General features: G+C 46.3%; 1 protein-coding gene across 3 annotated transcripts in view; it reads left to right on the forward strand.

Moving 5' to 3' along the window:
• Positions 1-6,058: 6,058 nt before the first annotated feature.
• Positions 6,059-26,633, forward strand: part of CEP170B (centrosomal protein 170B) — a 107,744-nt gene continuing 87,169 nt past the window's right edge. For 2 of the 3 annotated variants that reach the window (XM_088473699.1, XM_088473700.1), the window contains exon 1: positions 6,157-6,279. The gene's annotated coding sequence lies outside the window, so the exon portion shown is untranslated. Of the gene's footprint in view, positions 6,109-6,156; positions 6,280-26,633 lie in introns of those variants that run through there. The other variant, XM_088473701.1, reaches the window with a different exon arrangement.

A 26,633-nucleotide genomic window follows, 5' to 3' on the forward strand; every position in this document is an offset into this window, starting at 1 on the left:
AATCTGATTACTGTAGTAAAGCGATGCTGGAAGTGTAAGTGACAATGACATGGTAAGGGACACGAGGTGACCAGATGGCTTTAGAATACAGGTAATGTGGATATTGCAGCTCATGCTGATTTTTTTTTTCCTTTTAGAGGTTATGCAGCATGCACTCATTATTCATGAAAAGCAATAATAACACAAAAACAGTAGATATTAAATATAACATGCGTGGTATTATCACACGTGGCCCTCTTGTAGGATATATTAGCAGTGTGAGGTAACTTAGGGGTATATTTACTAAAGTGAGAGTTTTTAGAAGTGGAGATGTTGCCCATAGCATCCAATCAGATTCTAACTATTATCTATTCAAGCAACTAGGGGGGCTAAGGGGGCACGTGACCCGGATGCCGGACTTGAGGGGGTCCCGGGGAGAGGCTGCCGGGAGGCTAGGTTGCTGCTCTTGTGGGTTTGGAGCCACATCCCGGCCATGAGAGGCACAAAGACACCGTCAGTCTAATGTGGTGCTGGTCACAAGCCAATCAGTGCTCATGGACCGGCAGCCAATCAGCAGAATCCTTACTGTGGAATAATGTGTAAGGGGCATTACTGTGGCATAATGTGTAAGGGGCCTTACTGTGGCATAATGTAAAAGGGGCATTACTGTGGCATAGTGTCTAAGGGGCATTACTGTGGCATAATGTGTAAGGGGTCTTACAGTGGCATAGTGTGTAAGGGTCATTACTGTGGCATAATGTATAAGGGGCATTACTGTGGCATAATGTAAAGGGGGCATTACTGTGGCATAATGTATAAGGGTCATTACTGCGTCTTAATGCATAAGGGGCATTACTGTGGCATAATGTGTTATAAGGGACATTACTGTGTGGCATAATGTGTTGTAAGGGACATTACTGTGGCATAATGTGTTGTAAGGGACATTACTGTGGCATAATGTGTTATAAGGGACATTACTGTGTGGCATAATGTGTTGTAAGGGACATTACTGTGTGGCATACTGTGTTGTAAGGGGCATTGCTGTGGCATAATGCATTATAAGGGACATTACTGTGTGGGATAATGTGTTGTAAGGGGCATTACTGTGGCATAATGTGTTATAAGGGACATTACTGTGTGGCATAATGTGTTGTAAGGGACATTACTGTGGCATAATGTGTTGTAAGGGGCATTACTGTGGCATAATGTGTTGTAAGGGACATTACTGTGGCATAATGTGTTGTAAGGGGCATTATTGCGGCTTAATGCATAAGGGACAATACTGTGGCATAATGTGTTGTAAGGGGCATTACTGTGTTGCATAATGTGTTATAAGGGACATTACTGTGTTGCATAATGTGTTATAAGGGACATTACTGAGTGGCATAATGTGTTGTAAGGGACATTACTGTTGCATAATGTGTTGTAAGGGACATTACTATGGCATAATGTGTTATAAGGGTAATTAATGTGTGGCATAATGTGTTATAAGGGGCATTACTGTGTCACAAAACCACACACCCTTTTCGTCCTCTATGTTGTATTTTTATTGGGGGGCGCCAAATTATGGCCTTTCCTCGGGTGACAAAAATCCTAGTTTCGTCCCTGCCCACTGTCAGCATCAGTACATGAGGCAATACCGATTGGTGCGTTCTTAGATGCCTCCATCAGTCGTACCATCAAAGCTTGAACATGCCCTATGGCAGATTCAGTTATTCCTTCTGTGTACGGCCTCCTGTGTGAGCAGTCGAGCATCTGTCTGTGTATGTGGCCACTTTCACTGACACTCCAGCGACACTCCCATAACATGCCCATAAGGCATAACATCTCCCTGCATGTGTAAGCAGGACCGGATTAAGGGCCACATGGACACGGGGCTGAAAATTTTCAAGGGCCGATACTGAAAAGGGGAGGAACTATAACAGGTGCTGTGTGGGTGTGGCCAGAGCCAAGTGCATGTATAAACCCCATACACTATCAGCCCCACTGTCTCACTAAATACACACAGAAAAAAAGATATAATTTTGTGAGAAAACTAGAAAAACAATTTTAATACTTATAATATCTGGCTGTGTGACCAGCTAGGCAGCTGGCCATCATCATACTGATAATGGGCCTATTTTATGTGGAGGCCTGGAGCTGGACCTCCATCCGCCCCATTAATCATTCCTGAGGATTCCTGGCCCTGATAGCATCCTCAGGAATGATAAGGTTCTGTCAAGGAGAATGGTAACCTATACATAATAATGCTTCTACGTATAGCAACCACCATGGCAGCGTTTAAGAAACATGGGTAAGTACAACTACCAGTGATGTGCGGTCAGGTGAGGCTGAGCCTTTCCTGTCATACTTAGGTATAGTCCATAGTTTTGACTATAAATATAAGAGAAATGTAAAGAAAATATTATAAATATCTTTTTTGTATTATTCTAATCATTTTTTATAGTCAAACTCTGGAGTAAAAAGTGTATGGCAGGTGAGGCACTGCCTCCCATCTCTACCTTTTCCACACATCCCTGATCAAAACACACCAAATTTCCAGCACTATATACTGCTGCACCTTTGTATAATGCCCTCAGGTTCATATATGTATCTGTAAATCTGGCTCTGATACTGGCCAGTGCCTCCCCAGCCATTTACCTCACTGCACGTCACTGACCACTACCATTCTTTTAGATGCGAGGGAGTCCCAGATGGACTTAACCTTTATTATTACGTTTGGATGCCATTCTTGACAGAGTAGTGCCTATTGGTGGCCTGACCCCTAAATCCACCCTTGCTGGCAAGGAACTAGCAGGAACTGAAGCCTTGTAGTAGATGGGACCTTTATATTTATGATGTGTGATGCATACCTCCCATCCGTCCATATTTTGCCAGACAGTCCTGATTTTTGTGCACAGTCCCGCTGTCCCACCGGCAGGTCACAGTGTCCCACAGTGGAGGGGAGATTGTTAGACCCTTTCTCACCTACAGTGAATAGATGCCATGCGCATGCGCGTGGCATCTATTCACAAAAAAGAGGGACTGGGGACATGTCCAGAGGCTCCCGGGGCGCTGGGCAAGCCAGCAGCATGATGAATAAGGGGGCATGACTCGAGGGTATGGCATTTCCCACAAGGACATGCCCCCTGCAGTGGAGCTACACCCCCTGTTCAAGCACCCAATCACCGGTTCATTAAAGTTTGGTGGTATGCCCATGCATTTTACATTTAACCACTGTAGATTTGTAACTTTTATTAAGATGTATTACAACTTTTTTAAAGGCCATTCCTGAGATGACAGAACCATTCCCTGCATGAACAACCAATCTCTGCGCCCAGGCTGACAGCTGGCGGATCTAGCAAATGTGAACTTTGGTTGTGCAATGCAAAAGCAGCACACTGTTTGAGCCTCTATAATCCCCTAAGACTTGGCATAAAGTAGGGAGATTTGGTATCCCTTTACTTGGGAGAAGTAGACTAATACGTCTCAGGGAGATTCTCTTGAATAGCTCTAATTGGAATGCAGACAGTTATGAGACAATAATGGAATACAGTTTTTCTGTTGCTTTCTTTTCCAAGCTAATACCCATATAATTAAACATTTTCTATCGGCAGAAGAACCTAGCACCGGCACTAGACATATATGTACACATTGGTCTCTTTATACAATGGATAGTGTATGTAATACAGTATTAATAATTAATATTATGCATAGTTATAGGCTGTAAGGGAGAGAGTCTAAAAAAAGTGAACTTCCTGTATCAAACAATGGGGGAGATGTATGAAGCCCTGAAATGGTATCAGCGCACGTTATGCTATGCGCCCCTGTCATTATCGGTGCTGCTATCTACAAGATAGCAGCGCCGACGGCAGGACCATGTACGAACAGTCATAACGCATGACCGTTCGGCCGGCTGTAGCTGTCGTTATCGACAGCTACAGCCTGGCACTAGCCTATCCCCACAGCAGGGACAGCACTGTCCCTGCTGGGGCTGCTGCCAGCTCCAGGGCTCCACGCGAGGATCTCGCGATACTTGCGAGATCCCTTGCATGCTCAGTGGAGCCGGCCGGGAGAGAGACACAGGGCATCAGCACTAGGCTGATGCGCTGCTGTCTCCAGCGGGTAGCGCCGGAGGGGGGAGTTAACGCTCCCCCTCTCCGGCCGATGAGATGTTTATACATCTCATCGGTAGTGCTTCCTGCTTCGCCTCGGTAAAGAGGCGAAGCGGGAAACGTTATAGCGGCAGGTTAAGTGCCGCTATAATACATCTACCCCATTATTAGCTCATATAAATAACATAAGTGGTCAGGATAAGGTTAAAAACTCCATAATAAATATACATACATAATAGTACAATCAGCAGGTGAAAGAACTGAGCTTTCTAAGCCAACATTCACCTGCCTAATGTAAAGACGCCTGTCTCTTCTTGTGGCAGCTGCTTTCTGGTCTGATGCTCAGATCCACACAGACCTGGCAGGAAAAGCCACTGCTACTGGGCATGCACATCAGCTACATACTGGGGGAGATGTATGAAGCCCAGAAATGGTATCAGCGCACGTTATGTGCGCTGATACCGCTTCTCCCCGATGTATGATCGGGGGTCTGGGCGGTAAATGACAGGGGCGCCATGCGCCCCTTTCATTATCGGCGCTGCTATCTACAAGATAGCAGCGCCGACGGCAGGGCCATGTACGAACGGTCATAACGCATGACCGTTCGACCGGCTGTAGCTGTCGTTATCGACAGCTACAGCCTGGCGCTAGCCTATCCCCACAGCAGGGACAGCGATGTCCCTGCTGCGGCGGCTGCTGGCTCCAGGGCTCCATGCGAGGATCTCGCGATACTTGCGAGATCCCGCGCATGCTCAGTGGAGCCGGCCGGGACAGAGACACAGCGCATCAGCACTAGGCTGATGCGCTGTTGTCTCTAGCGGGTAGCGCCGGAGGGGGGAGTTAACGCTCCCCCTCTCCGGCCGATGAGATGTTTATACATCTCACCGGTAGTTGCTTCCTGCTTCGCCTCGGTAAAGAGGCGAAGCGGGAAGCGTTATAGCGGCCCTTATACTGCATGCTGTAACTGCACCTCTAGTAAAATTGTGTTAGACACTACTGCTATTGTGGTCACGATTTCAGCTGACTGCTGGGGGAGGTGTCATGGGCAACTGGAAACCCCCCTGCATTTGCCTATGAGCAGAGGACTGGAACATGTTCATAGAGCGGACAACCAAAGTTCAAAGGCTCATCCAGCAGAGGCATTAGTCAGCCCATAAACTGCAGAAGAAAGTACGATGATATGAGCGTTGTTCGCTGTTCTGTAAATAGTTTCTATTAGATTTATTTACATATACTTATTAATGTACGGTAGTAAGCTGACTGTAATTCATGTTCAAAATATATTATTATACTGTGCCTGGCCTATTACATTTGTGCTTCCTGTCTTTGGCCCGTATTCAATTTGAGGCGAAAAGTCCAGACTTTTCGCCTGCTGGACTTTTCGCCTCCATCGCCTGGTTTCCAGGCAGAAAAGTATCGCACGCGCGCCCGCTATTCCCTGTATTCAATTCCAAAGTAGGCAAAATCGGGAACCGGCGAAACTTTGATTTTGCCTCTTTCTGTATCCAAAATCATTCTGCGTCTCCTGGTGGGAACCAACGGGACGAAAGCGCAGATTGAAAATAAAACCCTGCTTGCGCCTGACATGGACACTGCATCCACCTCTGAAGCAGGAACCTTAATAACTATTTAGTATTTACAATATAAAACGTCCCCCTATTGCTTAACTGGAAACATTGTTGATACATTTGCGATAACAAAAACGCTACGGGATTCCAGAGCTGGCCGTAACGATAAGGTTTGATACATCCCACCCAGTATGTGTCATACATTACCTGTAATGGTCATACCTGGTAAGCCTCCTCTATGTTATGTAGAGGACAATGCAGTGGAGCAGTGTCACTGATTTCTCGCAGAGCCTATTGAAGTACTGGGAAGAAAAAAACTGAAATTATTTACTAGTGTGTAAACTGTGTATATTCCACTCAGATGATTGATCATAACGTTAGCCAATGGGAGAGAGAACCTGGGGCATGCTCCGTATACGCAATGATACTGTAGATGGTGTTGGAGCCAAGCACAGCAAGGAGAGAAGGTGGGAATGCATGCAGTGACTGTGATAATCTGTGTGTGACTGTGTAGTGTTTGGAGTATTCAGAATAGAACGATGCTGGGGAAGCAGGAAGTGGGAATAGTCTTCATGTGAATCTCTGTCTGTGTCACTTTTTCCACACTGCTTTGCTGGCAGTCAGAGAACACGTGTGAGGTAAGAACTATAGGGGTGGGATTACAAGAAGCTTGTGTGACAAACTCTGGGGTAATAGCTGTGTAGGGCCAGGTGTAATCAGTGTGACAAACTCTGGGGTAAATAGCTGTGATGGGGCATGTGTAATCAGTGTACCACACTCTGGGGTAATAGCTGTGTAGGGGCATGTGTAATTAGTGTACCACACTGTGGGGTAATAGCTGTGTAGGGGCATGTGTAATCAGTGTACCACACTGTGGGGTAATAGCTGTGTAGGGGCATGTGTAATCAGTGTACCACACTCTGGGGTAATAGCTGTGTAGGGGCATGTGCAATCAGTGTGCCACACTCTGGGGTAATAGCTGTGCAGGGGCATGTGCAATCAGTGTGCCACACTCTGGGGTAAATAGCTGTGTAGGGGCATGTGTAATTAGTGGGCCACACTCTGGGGTAATAGCTGTGTAGGGGCATGTGCAATTAGTGTGCCACACTCTGGGGTATTAGCTGTATAGGGGCATGTGTAACCAGTGTACCACACTCTGGGGTAATAGCTGTATAGGGGCATGTGCAATCAGTGTGCCACACTCTGGGGTAATAGCTGTATAGGGGCATGTGTAACCAGTGTACCACACTCTGGGGTAATAGCTGTGTAGGGGCATGTTCAATCAGTGTGCCACACTCTGGGGTAATAGCTGTGTAGGGGCATGTACAATCAGTGTGCCACACTCTGGGGTAATAGCTGTGTAGGGGCATGTGTAATCTACCACACTCTGGGGTAATAGCTGTGTAGGGGCATGTGTAATTACCACACTCTGGGGTAATAGCTGTGTACATGTGTAATCAGTGTACCACACTCTGGGGTAATAGCTGTATAGGGGCATGTGCAATCAGTGTGCCACACTCTGGGGTAATAGCTGTGTTGGGGCATGTGTAATCAGTGTGCCACACTCTGGGGTCATGGCTATGTATGGGTATCTGTAAAACAATGTGACACACACGTAGACGACAGTCTGTAAAATAGAGCTCAAAACCCTGGGGAATATATAGGAATATTTTTAGTATAATACATGTGCACCTCCTGTAATCGGGATACAATTAGCAGCGCTCTGATTCGCTCCAACCACATTAATGATCTCCCAAAATGCTCACGTTTAGGTGGAGCAATACCCTTTTGGCACCAGCTTCACCCCCTTTGAGGTCAGGGGGTCGGAACAGTCCCACAGGACAGCTGGAAGGTACAGTCAGGTGCATAAATATTAGGACACTGACAGAATTTTCGTATTTTGGCCTCTATTCACCACCACAATGGCTTTGAAATGAAACAAACAAGATGTGCTTTAACTGCAGACTTTCAGATTTAATTTGAGGGTAATAACATCCAAATCAGGTGAACGGTGTAGGAATTACAGCGGTTTCTATATGTGCTTCCTACTTTTTAAGGGGCCAAAAGTAATGGGACTATCAACTCAAAAGCTATTTCATGGACAGGTGTGGGCTATTCCCTCGTTATTTCATTATCAATTAAGCAGGTAAAAGATCTGGAGTTGATTCTAGGTGTTACATTTGCATTTGGAATCAGTTGCTGTCGACTCTCAATATGAGATCCAAAGAGCTGTCACTATCAGTGAAGCAAGCCATCATTAGGCTGAAAAATCAAAACAAACCCATCAGAGAGATAGCAAAACATTAGGTGTGGCCAAATCAACTGTTTGGAAATTCTTAAAAAGAAAGAATGCACCGGAGAGCTCAGCAACACCAAAAGACCAGGAAGACCACGGAAAACAACTGTGGTGGATGACAGAAGAATTATTTCCCTGGTGAAGAAAAACCCCTTCACAACAGTTGGCCAAATCAAGAACACTCTCCAGGAGGTAGGTGTATATGTGTCAAAGTCAAGAATCAAGAGAAAACTTCACAAGAGTGAATATAGAGCAGTGGTTCTCAAAGTCAGTCCTCAGGACCCCACACAGGTCACGTTTTCCAGGTCACCTAGCAGGTGCACAGGTGTATTCATTACTCACTGACACATTTTAAAAGAGCAACAGGTGGAGATAATTATTTCACTTGTGATTCTGTGAAGAGACCTGCAAAACATGCACTGTTTGGGGTCCTGAGGACAGAGTTTGAGAACCTGTGATATAGAGGGTTCACCAGATGTAAACCATTGGTGAGCCTCAAAAACAGGAAGACCAGATTAGAGTTTGCCAAACAACATCTAAAAAAGCCATTACAGTTCTGGAGTAACATCCTATGGACAGATGAGACAAAGATCAACTTGTACCAGAGTGATGGGAAGAGAAGAGTATGGAGGAGGAAAGGAACTGCTCATGATCCAAAACATACCACCTCATCAGTGAAGCATGGTGGTGTTAGTGTCATGGCGTGGGCATGTATGGCTGCCAATGGAACTGGTTCCCTTGTATTTATTGATGATGTGACTGCTGACAAAAGCAGCAGAATGAATTCTGAAGTGTTTCGGGCAATATTATATGCTCATATTCAGTCAAATGCTTCAGAACTCATTGGACGGCGCTTCACAGTGCAGATGGACAATGACCCGAAGCATACTGCAAAAGCAACCAAAGAGTTTTTTAAGGCTAAAAAGTGGAATGTTATGCAATGGCCAAGTCAATCCCCTGACCTGAATCCGATTGAGCATGCATTTCACTTGATGAAGACAAAACTGAAAGGAAAATGCCCCAAGAACAAGCAGGAACTGAAGACATTTGCAGTAGAGGCCTGGCAGAGCATCGCCAGGGATGAAACCCAGCGTCTGGTGATGTCTAAGCGTTCCAGACTTCAGGCTATAATTGCCTGCAAAGGATTTGCAACAAAGTATTAAAAAGTGAAAGTTAGATTTAGGATTGTTTAGTTTGTCCCATTACTTTTGGCCCCTTAAAAAGTGGGAGGCACATATAGAAACTATTGTAATTCCTACACCGTTCACCTGATTTGGATGTAATTACCTTCAAATTAAATCTGAAAGTCTGCATTTAAAGCACATCTTGTTTGTTTCATTTCAAAGCCATTGTGGTGATGAATAGAGGCCAAAATATGAAAATTCTGTCAATGTCCCAATATTTATGCACCTGACTGTATATGTGAATTTTTAAAATAAGCTGCCATTCTCAGGGACATTAGCCGTCCTAGTGCTCATGTATATGTATGTGGAATAATGAGTCAATTTCTGGTACCGTGCGTCCATGTGATCTCTGGGGCATTAGTAGTATTAGTGCTTTGGAAAGATGGTATGTAACAAGGGTTGGGTATGGGATCGTGGCACTGAGAATCCTGACTCCGGAAACCCTAACGCTCCCCCTAGTGCCTAACCATAACCCCTAACCCTGATACGGGATTTCAGCGGTCAGGATGCTGGTGCTGAGATTCTGACTGCTGTCGGGATTCTGACGCCGGCATTCCGGCCACTGGGATGTCAATTACATCCCATGGTGGATTCCTGTCTGTGGAAGCAGGTGAGATAATTACTGACCCGGCAGAAAAGATTAAATCACATTTGCATGATTAAAGAAAGATATTCACAAAACATGACCTGTCAGGGTGACTTGAGGACTGCAGATGGGAAACCCTGGTGTAGAAGTATGTCTAATGGTGCATACACACGGTCAGATTTTTTTTTTAAAAATCGTTCAATCGTTCATATCTGAAGGAAAATCTGACATATCTGACATGTCTGAACGATGAACAATGCGTGTTCCTGATGGTCAGATAACGATATCTGCCATCTGATGTGTTTGCAGTCAGATTTGGACAATTCCATTCATTTTAATGCAGTCGAAAATCGTTCATAGTTCATATCGGTCAAATCGTTGGTCAAATCGTTCAGATCATTCAAATCGTTCAATCGTTCATCTGACACATCTGACCAATCTGACTGTGTGTTTGCTCCATAAAGCTGCATACTCGCACAACGATTTTGTTACCAACGATTTTATGAACAATTTTCTGTCAGATTATTTGTCAGGTTTTTTAACGTGTAATGAACGATTTTTTTGTACTACAAACGATTTTTGCATATTCCCTTAATGAAAATCGTTCAGTTGTTCAGTCTGACTGAACTACAAACTACAAACGTGAACGTGCATGAACGATAATCGTTCATCGTTTTAACTCAGAAAGTAAACGATTTTTTCAACGATTGAAAGATAAACGATATCGTTATCGATAATCGTTCAAAAAAATAATCATATGGGGCATTTGTAAAACATTTGGTGATCAGAATTCTCTCTGAATGTAGAAACAAGTCTGCATTTAAACCTTGATGTTCTGCTGTAATATTTGTTATTGTTAGAGATAAACTACAGAGTTGCAGACAGGCCTTAATTCCCCTTAGACTGACAATAAAACATATTTCTTCTCAACATATATTAATGTTTGAACAAGCACAGGAATGTGGTCATGTCAGATTTATCTCGCAGGAAGATCCAGATAGAAAAACGTCCATCTTATAAAAGAATGTCATAGGCGTACTTTATTCCTCACAGCTCTGACCAATACACAGGCACGCACAGGCTAAAGCTACGTACAGTGACCTCACTAGAGAAGGGGTGCGGAACACACCGGGTGTCACCCTCCGAGGGGGTGACACCAAAATACGGCTCCTTCTTCTCACTGGCCTGGAGCTGGGCGCTGCAGTGTGATGTTATTGGGCAGCACCCGGCCAGCGCTTGGGTGCAGATGAATGATCCCATACATTACTAGATTTTTGTTCTAACCAGCCAGATTGGATTTATAGTGTGTACCTAGCCAGTGGCGTTACTAGGGTCGGTGCCCACTGCCCCCAGCACGTGACATCATGAAGTCACAGTAAAGGGTTCTAGGACCAGGAAGCTAAAGACACACTGGGCATCTCTCCATGCACCCTGCTAGCCAGAAGCAAGGGTAGAGGAAAGTTGATGACAAACAGAGTAAGGGGCTTTTGGCTGCAACCTGAAACCTTGGGATGCACCTAAAAATGCTAAATCTTAGCACCAGACTCTTAGGTAAGTAACTCTGGGTCTAGAATTGTAACCTAGGGGCCTATTCATCAACACTAAAATAAGGTTTTACATTTTCCTTAAATACCGTTATTTTAGTATTCATGAACAGACTTAACACAGGAGATATCACTGATATCTCCTGGTTAAGTCCCCCTGCGTTAATTTCCACACTCCCTATACATTAGTGTGGGGATATGGAAATTATGGTATTCATCAAATTCCGAAAATTATGTATTTTCGGAATTTGATGGAGTTACTGTCCGCCACTGTGAGCTGGTGAATAGCAGGTGACACGTACCTACTTCCAGCTGGACAGGTTCCCCGGCGTCTCCCTCCGGTGCTCTGGTCCGTCCTCTGGCTCCGGTGGCTGCTCGGACACTGTGTTCTCCCAGCAGAACACAATAAAGTTTAGAAGGAAAAAAAAAAGTTTTTTTTTTTATGCTAAACTGTACAGTGTTCTACCGGCAGAACACAGTGTACAAGCAGCGACTGGAACCGGAGGCGCCGCAGCGGGCAGGTAAGTGCGGGACACCTATACTGTTTACTTATAATGGATACTCCCAGATAATAGATGCGGACCCAGATTTTTAGTGGTAGCTGTTGGTTTTAATGGGGAGATGTACTAAGCCTTGGAGAAAGATAAAGTGGAGAGAGATAAAGTAAGAACCAATTAGCTCCTAACTGACACTTTACCAGCTGTTTTATCACTCACAGCTACTCACAGTGATAAAACTCGTGTATGATAATGGTGCTCCAGCCAAATAGCCCCCCAACTGTCATCAGTTTGAAAAAATGGCAGGAGCACCATTTATAATACACAACAAGTTTTATCACTTGTGACTGATAAAACTCTTTGATAAATCACGCCCTATGGGGCCTATTCATCATCGAAGGCCGTATAGCCTCTGATGATGAAGTTTTGAACTCGCTGTCAGGGATACTTAAGTATCCAACTCGCAGCGGGGGAAAAGTATCACCGGAGCAATTCATCACTGCTCCGGTGAGGAGACAACTGCTCCAAAAAGCAGTTGTCCCTGTGGTTAGTATAGCAGCTACTTCTGTAGCTGCGATACTTACCTGCTCCCCGTCGTCCCGGATACGCATGCGTGACCTCGGGTCACCCATGCGCAAAGCCACCAGGGAGGTAGTGATGAGGTTGGCGGAGGGATCCGCTCAGATCCCTCTTCGCCTCCCCGGAACTCCTTCCCATAGGAAGGAGTGGGGATTGGATATCACGCGCTGTCTGAAGATGGCGCTTGTTCTCGGCAGCAAACTCCAAAAACTTTCAGTTTTTTGAGTTTGCTGAATACCAAGGGGGTCCTATCGGACCCCTCATGATGAATGGCCTGATAACTTAAATATGCGGAAACTAGCATTTCCGCATGGTTACTGGGCCATTTATCGTTTGATGAATAGGCCCCTAAGTTTGAAAAAGGACAAGAGCTGATTGGTTGGTACTTTATGTCTCTTTAAGGCTTAGTACATCTACCCCTAAGAAACAAGTTATGAAATACTAAGGGTCTGCTTCAGAGGTAGACGCAAATCAGATGTTTGCGTTGTTGAGCGGTTATTTTTGTACTATGCGTATTAGTTGCACTGCGCATGCGCTGAGTTTCATTACCGACAGCAGTCACAGTGAGGACTTGGACGCAGAATGATTGACAGTCAGGGAGTGTTTCTGGGAGGTAACGGAGAGGTGGCGACTCAAACAGTTTCAAAGGTGTGTCTGTACCTGTGACTGCGATTTCGGACTCAGTGGTTAAAGGATTTGGCGGTTTACATCCGACAGAGATTCTGAGCAACCATAGGACTGCTCAGAACATCAATGCTGCAACAGATAGGCGACCGATGGTGTGTCTGTGTATGCAAGTGGCAGACTTGAGGCACCACAAGTGGGTTTCTCAATACAAAACCCAATGACTGCGACATTTTGCACATTTTCGCAAAAAAAAAACTGCGTACGGGATCAGAGCTGCTTACACCTCTGAATTAGGCCCTAAGTAACATTGCACAGTTGTTATATTTTATGCCCTGTTAAAAATATATCTTGATTAAAAGTTTTCTTCTAACATACCCACCAAGCTACAACAGTGTCAGCTCCATAAATGTAATCATTGTATTTTCACTAGGGGTGTGCGCCGGCCACTTTTCGTGTTTTGTGTTTTGGTTTTGGATCTGGATCTTTCTTCGTGTTTTGCATCTGGATTGGTTTTGCCAAAACCACCGTGCCGTGTTTTGGGTTCTGGGTTTTGTGTTTTGGATCTGGATTTTTTCTTAAAAAAATAAAAAAAACCCGGTAAAATCACATAAAATGGGCCTTTTTTTTGTTCCTACGCTATTAATAACCCCAATAACATCAATCTCCACTCATTTCCACTCTATTCTGAACACCTCACACCTCACAATATTGTTTTTAGGCCAAAAGGTTGCTGGATGACTATGCTAAGCGACACAAGTGGGCGGCACAAACACCTGGCCCATCTAGGAGTGGCACTGCAGTGGCAGACAGGAAGCCAATCAGCGTTATGGTGCCCATTTGCATATAGCACGGATCCAGGAGATCCGTGCTACATGCATCTATGTGATTGGCACAGAGCAATGACGGGTCCGTGAGACCCGTCTGTGCTGCTGTGGTAAAAAAAAAAAAACCTGTGTAAAAAAAGAAAAAAATGGCGTGCCCCCCCCCCAAAAAAGAGCAACCAGCCCGGGCATTAGTGAACCAGTACTGGGTGTGCTTAAATACAGGGGACAAACGACGTAGGGGCCCCCTGTACTTAAGCACAACCAGCACCAGGCTAGTCAGAACCAGTGCTAGTTGCCAAGATACGGGGGACAAACGACGTAGGGGTCCCCCGTATTCTGCGCAACCAGCTCTGGGCTCTAATCTGGTCCTGGTTCTGGAAATACAGGGGAAAAAGTGAGTAGGGTTCCCCTGTATGTTCCAGAACCAGCACTGGACTTTTTCTAGCAGGGGGCTGATGCCACAGCCAGGGGGGCCCTTTCACCGGGCCCCCCAGCCGCAGCATCAGCCCTGACCGCTAGTCAGCCCAAGCCGGGGATCCCTGGAGAGCTGGGGACTCCCCCAGTAAAGGGGTCACCCTCTCCAGGGCACCCCAGGCTGATAGCCCGGGGCTATCCCCTTGGCGGGTTGATAGTGTGGTGTGGTGTAAATAAAGAATATCAAACATTGTCTTTACAAGTAGAACTGCAGGTCTCAGCAAGCCTGCCCCGCATGCTGGTACTTGGGACTACTCAGGCTTTGAGTAAAGGGAAGTGTGCAGCATTGTGTAGTGCTGGGCGTCTGCATCTTTGCTGAATCGGGCCCAGTGTGTCTACATTAAGAAGATCTCCACCCAAAGTTTAATTTCCTGCATTAGGTAGTATCTCCCTCAGGTAGGAGCTGGTTGGTCCCTGCCCCCTGTGTGGCATGTTGTGAACTGGAGGCGCTGTGTGGCATAATGTGTACTGGCAGCACTACAATGTGGCATAATGTGTGGTATAATGTGAACTAGGGCACTATTATGGGGGCCACAAAGTTTTGGCTACACCCCTGCTTGGACTAATAACTAGAGAATTGGGACAAACTACAATTGATTCACTTTGTTTATTGTTCCCACATTTTGTTATGGGTCTGTTCCTTGTACTAAACATTTCAATAAAAGATACGCCCTTGTGAGTTAGTTCAGGGCCGGTTCTAGACACTGTCGAGCTCAGGGCGAAAGTTCCCCCCACCCACCAAAAAAAAAACAACAACAACTTTTTTTAGATAACATAACATTATGCCAGACGCAGTAATGGCCTTTATAACACACTATGCCACACGCAGTAATGCCCTTTATAACACATTATGCCACACGTAGTAATGCCCTTTATAACACATTATACCACACGCAGTAATGTCCTTTATAACACATTATGCCACAAACAGTAATGCCCTTTATAACACATTATGCAACACACAGTAATGCCCTTTATAACACGTTATGCCACACGCAGTAATGCCCTTTATAACACATTATGCCACACGCAGTAATGCCCTTTATAACACATACCACACGCAGTAATGCCCTGTATAACACATTATGCCACACGCAGTAATGCCCTTTATAACACATTATACCACACGCAGTAATGCCCTTTATAACACATTATACCACACACAGTAATGCCCTTTATAACACATTATACCACACGCAGTAATGCCCTTTATAACACATTATGCCACAAACAGTAATGCCCTTTATAACACATTATGCAACACACAGTAATGCCCTTTGTAACACATTATGCCACATGCAGTAATGCCCTTTATAACACATTATGCGACACACAGTAATGCCCTGTATAACACATTATGCCACATGCAGCAATGCCCTGTATAATACATTGTGCCACACACAGTAATTACCTTTATAATACATTATCCCCAATTCAAATTACACCGCACAGTAGTCCCTTATGTTATGACACAAAGTGGTGCCCCTTTTACATAATGCCAAAATTAGTGTCCCTTATACACAAGGCCACAGTAGTAGTGCCCCTAATACAATGCCCACAGCAGTGGTGCCCCTTACACAATGGCCCCAGTAGTGGTGCCCCCATTATTAGTACCCCCAGTGGTAATGCCCCCTACAGTAATGCCCCCTATAGTAGTTCCCCCAGTAGTAAAGCTCCACAGTAGTAATCCCCCAATTAGGTTTGCCCACTATAGTAGTGCCCACAGTAGTAATGCTCCCCAGTAGTAATGCCCCCATTAGTAGTGCCCACAGTAGTAATGTCCCTTATAGTAGTTCCCCCAGTAGTAATGCCCCCATTAGTAATGCTCCCCAGTAGTAATCCCCCCATTAGTAATGCCCCCTATAGTAGTGCCCCCATTAGTAATGCTCCCCAGTAGTAATCCCACCATAAGTAATGCCCCCATTAGTAATGCTCCCCAGTAGTACTGCCCCCATTAGTAATGCCCCCTATAGTAGTGCCCACTGTAGTAATGTCCCCAGTAGTAGTGCCCCCATTAGTAATGCCCCCAGAAATAATGCCCCCTGTAGTTGTGCCCACTAGTAGTAATGCCCCCTATAGTCGTCCCCCAGTAGTAATGCCTCCCAATAGTAATGCCCCTGTAATCGTGCCCCCAGTGCTTCCGTCTGAAAAAAAACCTACACAATACTTACCTTTAGCCCCACTCCTGCTTCCGCTGCCGCTGCCGTCCGGTCTGACCGCGGCTCCTCGGATCTATGGGAGAAACGTCATGACATCATGACGTCCCTCCCATAGTACTCTCTCTGTCGGCTGCCGCTGCAGGGAGGGAGCCGGGTGCCTGCTGATAACAAATATCAGCGTGCGCCCGGCAAATGCAGCCTCCCTGCGGCGGATGCGGGGGGGGGGGGGGGGTTGGGACCGGCCTAGTTTTTTTTTTCCTTCTAGGTTTTTTTTTCGGGGGGGACTCAGTGGCGCCCTCTAGGTGTCGGCGATCTGGGCGACGGCCCTGTTAGCCCGCACCTAGAACCGTCACTGAGTTAGTTATGCTGGGTGTAAAGTGTATGAACTAGTAGCTATAGTAAGTCATAGACAACTGCACTGCACTGTATAGCTGCTGTCCCGGGTATATACATTTTACTTTGGTAAGGGGATGAAGGTGATTGACAGACAAAAGTAGACATATAATTGTACAGCACAAAGAGCTCCAACAGACAGAAGTGTGGAACGTACATGTGTTCTGTTACTTATACAGCTCTTATGGATGACATAGACATGGAAAGGCTTCAGGGCGGGATGCATCAAGCATCACATTTTTGAATTTGAGGCATCCCACCAATGATCGCATGTATACCGGCCTGTAGTAGCGCTGTATGGATGATGATTTAAGCAATGAACAGCTCTCCTGATAGCAACTGTCCTTTGCAATGTGGTGACTACCGGGTTTATGACCCAGGAGTCCTTCTGCGCATTGCGCCTGTCGGCCAGTGCATGGGTGAACTGCTGGGGACCCTGGGAGGGATCCTATTGGGTCCCTCATGGTGAAAAGTTTGAAAAGAAGCCCATAGGCTTCTATTAGGCAGCGCCGAAGCCCATAGGCTTCTATTAGGCAGCTAAAGATGACATTGTCTATCGGGACCAAGCTCCAGAAAGTTTTTGTTTCCAGAGCTTAGTGCATGCGGGAAATGCAGTCAAACCTCAGAGAAAGGCATTTTCGGAGGTTTGAACACATTTTTCATCATACTGCATCCCGTCCCCAGTGTTAAATGTCCTTTACCGCTAGTGAGATTTACACATACTATAAGAAATTGTACTTATGGGCACCTATGGTTATGGTGAATGGAGTGTGGGAGGAGCTAAACAGGAATTATGGTATGCAGTCAGGATGTCACCGTTCAAAATTTCGGCAGCGGAAGGTTGACATTGAAAATGTTGATATGTTTAAAATGGCGACATCATTAATGTTGACACCTGCAAAATGTTAACATTGACAACATTTCCGATGTTGACATTCTGTCAATGTAGACACTTTGTAATAAGGGCATTGCTGTAGCATAATGTGTTATAAGGGGCATTACTGTGTGGCATAATGTGTTAAAAGGGGCATTACTGTGTGGCATAATGTGTTATAAGGGGCATTACTGTGTAGCATAATGTGTAAGGGGCATTACTGTGTGGCATAATGTGTAAGAGGCATTACTGCGGCATGTGTTATAAGGGGCATTACTGCGGCATGTGTTATAAGGGGCATTACTGTGTAGCATAATGTGTAAGGGGCATTACTGTGTGGCATAATGTGTAAGGGGCATTACTGTGGCATGTGTTATAAGGGGCATTACTGTGTGGCATGATGTGTAAGGGGCATTACTGCGCGGCATAGTGTGTAAGGGGCATTATTGTGTGGCATAATGTGTAGGAGGCATTACTTGAGCATGTGTTATAAGAGGCATTACTGTGTGGCGTAATGTGTTCAGCACGCACAGAAGAATGCACTTTTTTTTTTCACTGCCTTGCCCCGGGTGACAAAACTCCTACTTTGGAGTATTTTGGACTGGATGGAGCATGATTGAAAGGTAATTGGTGAAAGCAGTATTTATATAGTTAAAGTGTATGTTATGATTATTAATTGTGTACTCATCATTGAGATTAGTGGACCTAATTCAGCTGAGGACGGAGGGCCTGATTCAGAGCCGGACGCTATCAGCCGTTCGCTCGTACGCATTCGATTGTTTTAAACCACGCATGCGTCCGGTTCTCATTGCACATGTGCGGCCGGATCATTGCGGTCATTTTTCGTTCGCTCGTATACACAGCGAACAGGAAGTGACCTATATCATTTCATTGACAGAATGTTCCGTTTATGGGTGGTAACAGGGGGTGGAGATGAGAAAACGCAGGCGTGGCAAGCCGTTTTTCGGGCGTACATGTATTATCTTGTGCGAACGTCCAATGTGGACGCTATTTTGTACACGTCACTGTGTGATCCAATTTCCATTAAGACTGCTCGCACAGCTTGTGGTCTGGTATAGTCTACCGCAATGACGATGGTCTCCTCGTGCTTCCCTGGACTCATCGATGGTGTTACGATTAATCAAGTAAGGCAACAAAAACAATTAACTTTTAATTGCTAAACAGCTTCTAAGGTGTTTAGCAAATAGACCTTTTTTAGTAGCTAAAAACCGAACGCAGGTGAACTACTCAGCTGCTAATTTGTTGTGCCAGAGGTGGAGGGTCCTGATGTTCCGGCAGGAAGGGAGGCCGGCTCCAACATGTGCTGGCGAACGAGCTGCTCCAGGGCATTTGCTATTCACACATTGGCCCCAGTATTTTCCACAAGGGCCTTAGCAATGGTCACATTGGCCGCAGCACTTTGCTCCAGGGCGTCCGCCACCTGTAGCAGATTGGCATCCATCCTCAGCAGAATATCGGTCTGCTGATCCGTTTTACCATTGAGATCATTGAGGAGGGCCACTGCCTGCGAGGGGGAATGCCCTGGACTGTCTGCCACAGGGTCCTCCCCAGCCGGATCTACTGTTTCCTCCCCTGCAGAGCCAGAAGAAATTCTGCGGCCAAAGCTCACCTCTGGAGCAGACTCATCCACCTGTGTCTCTGTGAGAAAAAAGAGAAAAGAGTAAAATTATAATCTACATATTGTCAAAAACACATTTCTGAGTTGTTAACATTACAACATTTACCTGGGGCAACATGAGGAGCCGCAAAGTCTGGCATGTCGGTATCCATGTGCGACACGCCAAACACCTCCTCATCCTGCACACACCCCTGAGCCAGCTCCTCCAAATCTGTGAGCTCAAGCGACACAGGGGTCACCTTATGTGGACACATTAGATATAACTTCAGGAACAATTATTTCTTCTCCTCATTTGTGGATTCATGTTGGCATGCTACTTCTTCAAACAGTTCCTGATTGTGTTTTTTGGGGGGTTTTGGGGTGGTTTTGACTTGTGTGTGTTTTGAATGTTTACATTTTTTGTGTCTATTCACTTGGTGTTTATTATTTGTGTGCATTAAAATTTTATTTTACGTTAACCAACCATTTCCATCATAAATTACAACCAAGTGTAACCTGTTTCTAAAAATGCAAAGTTGCTTAATGCCTAATACTGTAATTTCTTATTTGGAAAAGTTTAGTACCCTGCTTTGTTGCTAAAAACAAAGGGCCTGATTCAGACCCACTCGCGAGCGGCTGTCCGCTCGCAAGTGGGTCGATGTTCTGCACTGAGCATGCGCACGACGGAGGGAGCTCCGTCGTGCGCATGCGCCAGACGCGACGAGCGAAGGACTTTCCTTCGCTCGTTGTGTCTGATCAAAGGGGGCGTGCTGTCGATGTTGATTGACAGCACACCCCCTTTTGTGGGCGTGCCGGGGGCGTGCCTCCCTGAAGGGGGCGTTCCTAAGGGAACGCCTACCGTCAGAAGCCGGCCCACTGACATCACTAGTGATGTCAGTGGGAGTGATTTTGGCTCTGATAGAGCCAAAATCACTCCGGGCCTTGCGGTTGAAAACCTCAACCGCAGGCTCCGGCTCGCAGTTTTGATGGTTGCGATGGTCAAGACCATCGCGGCCATCAAACTGCACGCTCGTATAGGCTGTGGGTGGTGACCCACAGCTATACGAGCGTCCAGGAGGACGCTCTATATTTATGGAGGACGGCCCTCATTCAGAGCGTGCGCTCTGCTCAGAGCGTACGGCTCTGAATGAGGGCCAAACACCAAAGGTATTATGGTGAATCAGTATGTTTGCAATTGTAGGCCTAAGCAGGTAGCTTTAATTTTAACATTACCCACACCAAATAATAGTCACATTTTGAGGTGACTTCTCCAAACCTATTGGTATTGTTATGTGTTTAATGTGCAAGCTTACATACTTACTTGAGCTTTCGACAAACAAATTTACATTACTTTAAAAATCAGGGACAAATAGTAGACTTATGTAAGGTTCAACAATCTAAGATTTACACACAAGGAATGAGACTTAAATAAATCAAAATAAACTTTATTTTTAAACAAACTGTTTTTGCCAAAAAAAAAACATTAGTGGCGCAGGCTCGCCAAAATATGGTCCAAGGAGACCAGCATTGCTACGACATGGCCCCGTAGCTCCATTGAGCCCGCAGACAATGCCTCTTTCCGCCTCTGCTCCTCTGTGGGTAAAAAAAAATTTGTGGATTAGTAAAATGACACCTTCATTTATATTTTTAAAAAAAATCTAACAATTCAGACTATCGTTAAAAAAAAAAAAAAAAAAGCCAAAACAGGCCCAAAACAAAAGGAATGCAAAACAGATAAAAAAAAACAAGGGCCCAAAAAAAAAATACAAAGGGGAAAAAATACAACATTTGTGGGTAGCGTTAACAAGAAAGACACAAGTGTGAGTGTTTGGACATGTGTCATATGTGTAAGGGGAAAATATCCTTGACATTGTTTCACAAAGATATATATCAAAAACATTGGAACTACTTTACTATTTTGAACTGCACAGGCAAAAGGACAACAACAACCCAAATGACAAAAACCATAAAAAAACCATAGTTTAAAATGTAAACATACCGGTCAAAATGGTGCCTGGGGCACCGAAATCCTCCTCTTCAGAGGTTGGCCAGTGGCTCTGGGAAGGAGGAGGTGTAGTTTGGAAGGAAGTGGAGGGTGAGGAAAAGAGAGGGGGGGTTTGAGGGGAGGGGGAAGTTGGAGGGATGGTAAGGTGAGGAGAGGGAGGGGACTGTCGTGCGGCAAAGTCTGGGGTGGAGGGGGAATTTGGGGAAGAGTGGGCAGAGGATGTTTGGGTGGGAGTGGGGGATAGGGGTCGAGACACCCGTCTGCGCCGTCTCATTCTCCGCTCGGCCCCTAAATGATGGAGACCAACATATTTAATTACAATGCTTTTTTGTTTATATTTTTTTAACCAAAAAAAACAGCAAAAAAAACCCCACGCCTATACTGTACAAACAGGGCTATACTGTAAACATGCACATGCAGGTAGGGCCAAAATTCACAAACAGGGCTATACTGGAAACGTGCACACGCAGGTAGGGCCAAAAAACACAAACAGGGCTATACTGGAAACATGCACACGCAGGTAGGGCCAAAAAACACAAACAGGGCTATACTGGAAACATGCACACGCAGGTAGGGCCACAAAAAAATAAAAAATAAATATATACAAACACATAAACACTTTCCAGAATCTGGAGACGCAAACGTGCAAGCAGGCGTGGGGTTCGGCAGCGCAAATCCGACCACCTGCGCTCCAGTTGGCCGATATTTCGGCGATAGCCGATGGAGCACAGGCGGCGGTGCACCTCCGCGTACGCCATCCGCTTGCGGAGGTTTGTGATGGGGGGAGGATGATGGGTGATTCTCTGGTCCATCACCTCTGTGAGGACCAGGAGCTCACGCCTACAAAACGCGGAGGCTCTCATGATGGCAATGATTTTTTTTACACAAAACAGTTTTAATAAAGGCCCTAGAAAAAATTTGATTGGCTAATGTACTTTGTAAATTAACAGGAACCATTCTATTGGTTATTGTATGAGTCATGTGACCTACAGCCTCACAAATATAATGTCAGTTATGAAAGGCTTGATGCAGTGACATGAGTAAGCTAATTTAAATAAAAAAATTAAAGTACTAAAATATGTCTATGAAAAAGAACGGAAAACAATAGTATCATTCCAAAAAACCTTTAATTTCGAAAAACAATCCCATTGGTGAAACCGTACGTATTCTGCGGTACAAATGACACACACTGACAAGAATAAAGTTTATTGACAATGAAAAAAAAAACAGGATTGAAAACATGTGAATAGCAATTAAGGTAATTAATATAGTGATTGCCATGAAATGATTAAAGTAGGTTTGAAGAATGAAATAGCAGGCAATCGAAAACTGACAGGGCCACTTCCGGAATTGACTTGTGCGAGCGTTCCCTGCAACCAAAGAGGAGACGGACGGTCGCTATTTTGAACGTTCGCTAGCTAGAGGAGGGTTTGGGAGACTATGGGGCGGAAAATCAGCTACGAGCGAACTTACGAGCGAGCCCTTGAATTTAAATATTTCCGCTCGTATGGCGGACGAACGAACGGCCACTTGCGGCCGGCTCTGAATCAGGCCCGGAATTGCAAAAGCAGCTTTGCAATTCTGTCCTTGCTAAAATGCAAATGCATAGGAGATGTCTGACGCTCCCTGCTGCATCTACGATTCCAGCGCTGCGACTGAGGATGCAGCCTGGGATCACCATCGCCAACATTGGTTGCGATGTTGGATGGCGCCAGCCTACTGAGCAAGCTTCAGCTTACGCAGGCTGGCCTTGCCACTCCCGGAAAATGGGGACGACGCTGGTTGACAGGCAGAGGCGTTTACGAGGGGGGGTTTCGGTGGTGGCCTGCGTTCCGCACATGCGCAGAATGGGTCCTGTGCGCACGCAGATTCACGATAATGGGGAATCTGCGTTCAGCGGTACACTTGTATGCACTGCTGAATCAGGCCCAGTGATCCTTATTTTCCCATTTCTGACCAATCACTGCAACATGCATGCAGACATGTCCTTTTGTCCCAAGCTGTACAGAAATACATGGATGTATCCTATGGGGTATATTTATGAAAGATCGACTTTGATTGATTTAAAATTGATGAAAATCAATCACAATCGATGTTGTGTTTCTGGGGCTAAATTACACATTTATACCCCTTTTACACCGGAGCTAAAACCCAGGTTTTTGAAGGGTTAACCCGGGCAGCTCCCTGGTGTAAAAGGGCAGAGGGTTGGATCGCCGGGTTGAGTGACCCGGCAATCCAACCCAGGTAACTAGCAGGGTTTAACACGGGCTTAGCCCATGAAACCCTGCTATGGGAACAGCGCACTCCGGGTCACGAAGACCTGGAGTGCGCTGCTAGCCGGCCGATTGGTCCGGCTTCAGTTGCGCTTGGAGATGACGTCATCTCCAAGCGTCCACTTTCACTCCGCAAAAGCCGGGTCTATGCAGACCCGATTTCGGTGTGAGCGACGCTGACTCGGGAATATCCCGAGTCAGCGCCGGCAAAATTCCGGATCTGATCCGGATAGGAACTTTGTTCCAACTCCGGGTCAGACCCGGAATTTAGGTGGAAAAGGGGTATTACTAATATAAACCAAATCTAACATTTTCTGTTAATAAAAGTGTGATTTAGCCCAGAAACACAACATTGATGTTGATCGATTTTCATCGATTTTAAATCGTTCAAAATATATTAAAATTGACCTTTAGTAAATATACCCCCTATATGTCAGAGATTGGACTAAACAAAATACTTCATACATTGTCCATGTTCCATTTGACTATCTCTAACGTCCATGTGGCTGGTCTCCGTTTAGCATAAGTTTCAGTGATCCCTATGTCCTGCTCTGTTACCTGACAAGTTTATGAAACAGACCTCAGAAGCAGGAGGTACAGCCATGCCTATGTAGCTAATGTTGATCTAAACAAAGAGTAGATGCATGGTAACCTATTGTGACCAATCAGTAATTTGCTTTTGTCTGTATTTGACTGATTAAAGCTACTCGTTGATTGGTTGTTTGTGATTAATGCATATTTCTGCTATTTGCATCATACTGCTCCATCTGCAGGGCGCTAACTGCTTTTACTCAGGTTTTGTACCTCAGACCAGGCCCGTAGAGAGCCATCCTGGGTCCCAGGACTCCCGGGGGTGGGGCCTAATCGGGGGAGGTGTGGCTACGCCCAGGGCTGTCTTAACAGCAGTGTGGGCCCTGGGCAAAGCAATGCACTGGGGCCCCTACCCACCCATTGTGCCCCCAGTAGTAGCCCCCCCAATGCAGTTTCCCCAGTACTGGTTCCCCCTATGCAATACCCCATACTTACAGTATATAGTAGTCCCAGCAGTAGACCCCCCCATGCAGTGTCCCCAATAGTGGTACCCCTTATGCAGTGCCCTTTAAATAGTGGCCCCAGTTGTAGTCCCCCCTATGCAGTACCCCCAGTATTGCCCTTTATATAGAGCCCCCAGTGGTAGTCCTCCCCTATGCAGTGCCCCTAGTAGTAGTCCCCTCCCCTTGTAGTGCCCCTTGTAGAGTCCCCCTCCTTGTACTGCCCCTAGTAGTTGTCCCCCCCTTGTACTGCCCCTAGTAGTTGTCCCCCCCTTGTAGTGCCCCTAGTAGTAGACCCCCCCTTGTAGTTCCCCCCTTGTATTGCCCCCAGTAGTAGACCCCCCTTGTAGTGCCCCCAATAGTAGTTCCCCCCTTGTATTGCCCCCAGTAGTAGACCCCCCCTTGTAGTGCCCCCAGTAATAAACCCCCCTTGTATTTCCCCCAGTAGTAGTTCCCCCCTTGTATTGCCCCCAGTAATAGTCCCCCCTTGTATTGTCCCCAGTAGTAGTTCCCCCCTTGTATTGCTCCCAGTAGTAGTTCCCCCCCTTGTATTGCCCCCAGTAGTAGTCCCCCCCTTGTATTTCCCCCAGTGGTAGTTCCCTCCTTGTATTGCCCCCAGTAGTGGTCCCCCCTTGTATTGCCCCCAGAAGTAGTTCCCCCTTGTATTGCCCCCAGTAGTAGTCCCCCCCCTTGTATTGCCCCCAGTAGTAGTCCCCCCTTGTATTGCCCCCAGTAGTTGTCCCCCCTTGTATTGCCCCCAGTAATAGTTCCCCCCTTGTATTGCCCCCAGTAATAGTTCCCCCCTTGTATTGCCCCCAGTAGTAATTCCCCACTTGTATTGCCCCCAGTAGTAGTTCCCCCAGTAGTAGTTCCCCCCTTGTATTGCCCCCTGTAGACACACACATAATACAAATAAAAAATAAACACTTACCTGAATCCCTGTCGCCGCCATCTGCTCCTCCGTCCGTCCTCCCGGGCCGCTCTGCATTATGGGAGAGACGTCATGACGTCTCTCCCATTACCCACTGCGGGAGCCGGAAGATGCCCGGCTCTGGCAGTGGGAGCAGCAGCCGATGAGAGTCTGTCTGACTCTCATCAGCATCTAAAACAAACACACAGCCGGCGGCTGTGTGTTTGTCACTGTATCGCTGGCCGAACTCCGTCCGGTCAGTGCTACACACGCGGTGCAGCTGTGTCACAGAGACACAGACTGCCCGCGGCTGCGTACCAGAGGGGGGGGGGTCGCTCGTCACGAGGGGGACGGGGGGAGGAAAGGTGACAAACTAGTGCTTAGAAAAAAAAAAAAACATTTACTAACAGGCAGCGGCTGCAGGGGGCTGGAGGGCCCCTTGAAGCTTTGGGCCCTTGGGCAACTGCCCTAAAAGCCCTGGTCTTGCTACTCCCGCATAATGGGGGTGACACTGAGTGTGATCGCCCCCCCGCACTGGCAGAGGAGAGCAGTAGCAGCCTCCCTGGCCCCACTGCAGTCCAGCTGGGCTGGAGACACAGACTGCTGACAGGTAAGATGGTAGGGGGGCAGCGGCAGAGCCGGGCTCCCACCGGGCACCGCCAACAAGCCTGGGTAATTAATACCCACGTCCCCCACCCCCCTTGACACCCCTGCCTCAGACTTGTTGGAAATGATGTGATGTTGCAGAATTATGTGGGCACACGCCAGCAGATGACTCAAACCAGAGCTTTCCAAACTCCGCCATTACAGTCCACATATTAAGGATATCCATACTTTAGCACAGGTGACTTAATTAGTATCTCAGGCAATTTGATTTAACCATCTGGACTCAAGCATGGATATCCTTAAAACCTGGACTGTAATGGCGGAGTTTCGGAGCCTCTGACTCAAAATATGAAAAGCCCAGTTACTTAACCAGTGGTGTTGGTTTATTTGGAACAACCGTACTCACTGCCGTATGCACACTGGTAATAGGGGCGGAGTGGGTTTCACACAGTTCACCAGCCGGTGAGTGTATGATGCTTGCGGATAGCAGTGAAGGATGCTGGAACAGCGTA

The sequence above is a fragment of the Taudactylus pleione genome, unplaced genomic scaffold (assembly GCF_031769625.1).
Source record: "Taudactylus pleione unplaced genomic scaffold, aTauple2 ptg000139l, whole genome shotgun sequence".
NCBI lineage: Eukaryota > Metazoa > Chordata > Amphibia > Anura > Myobatrachidae > Taudactylus > Taudactylus pleione.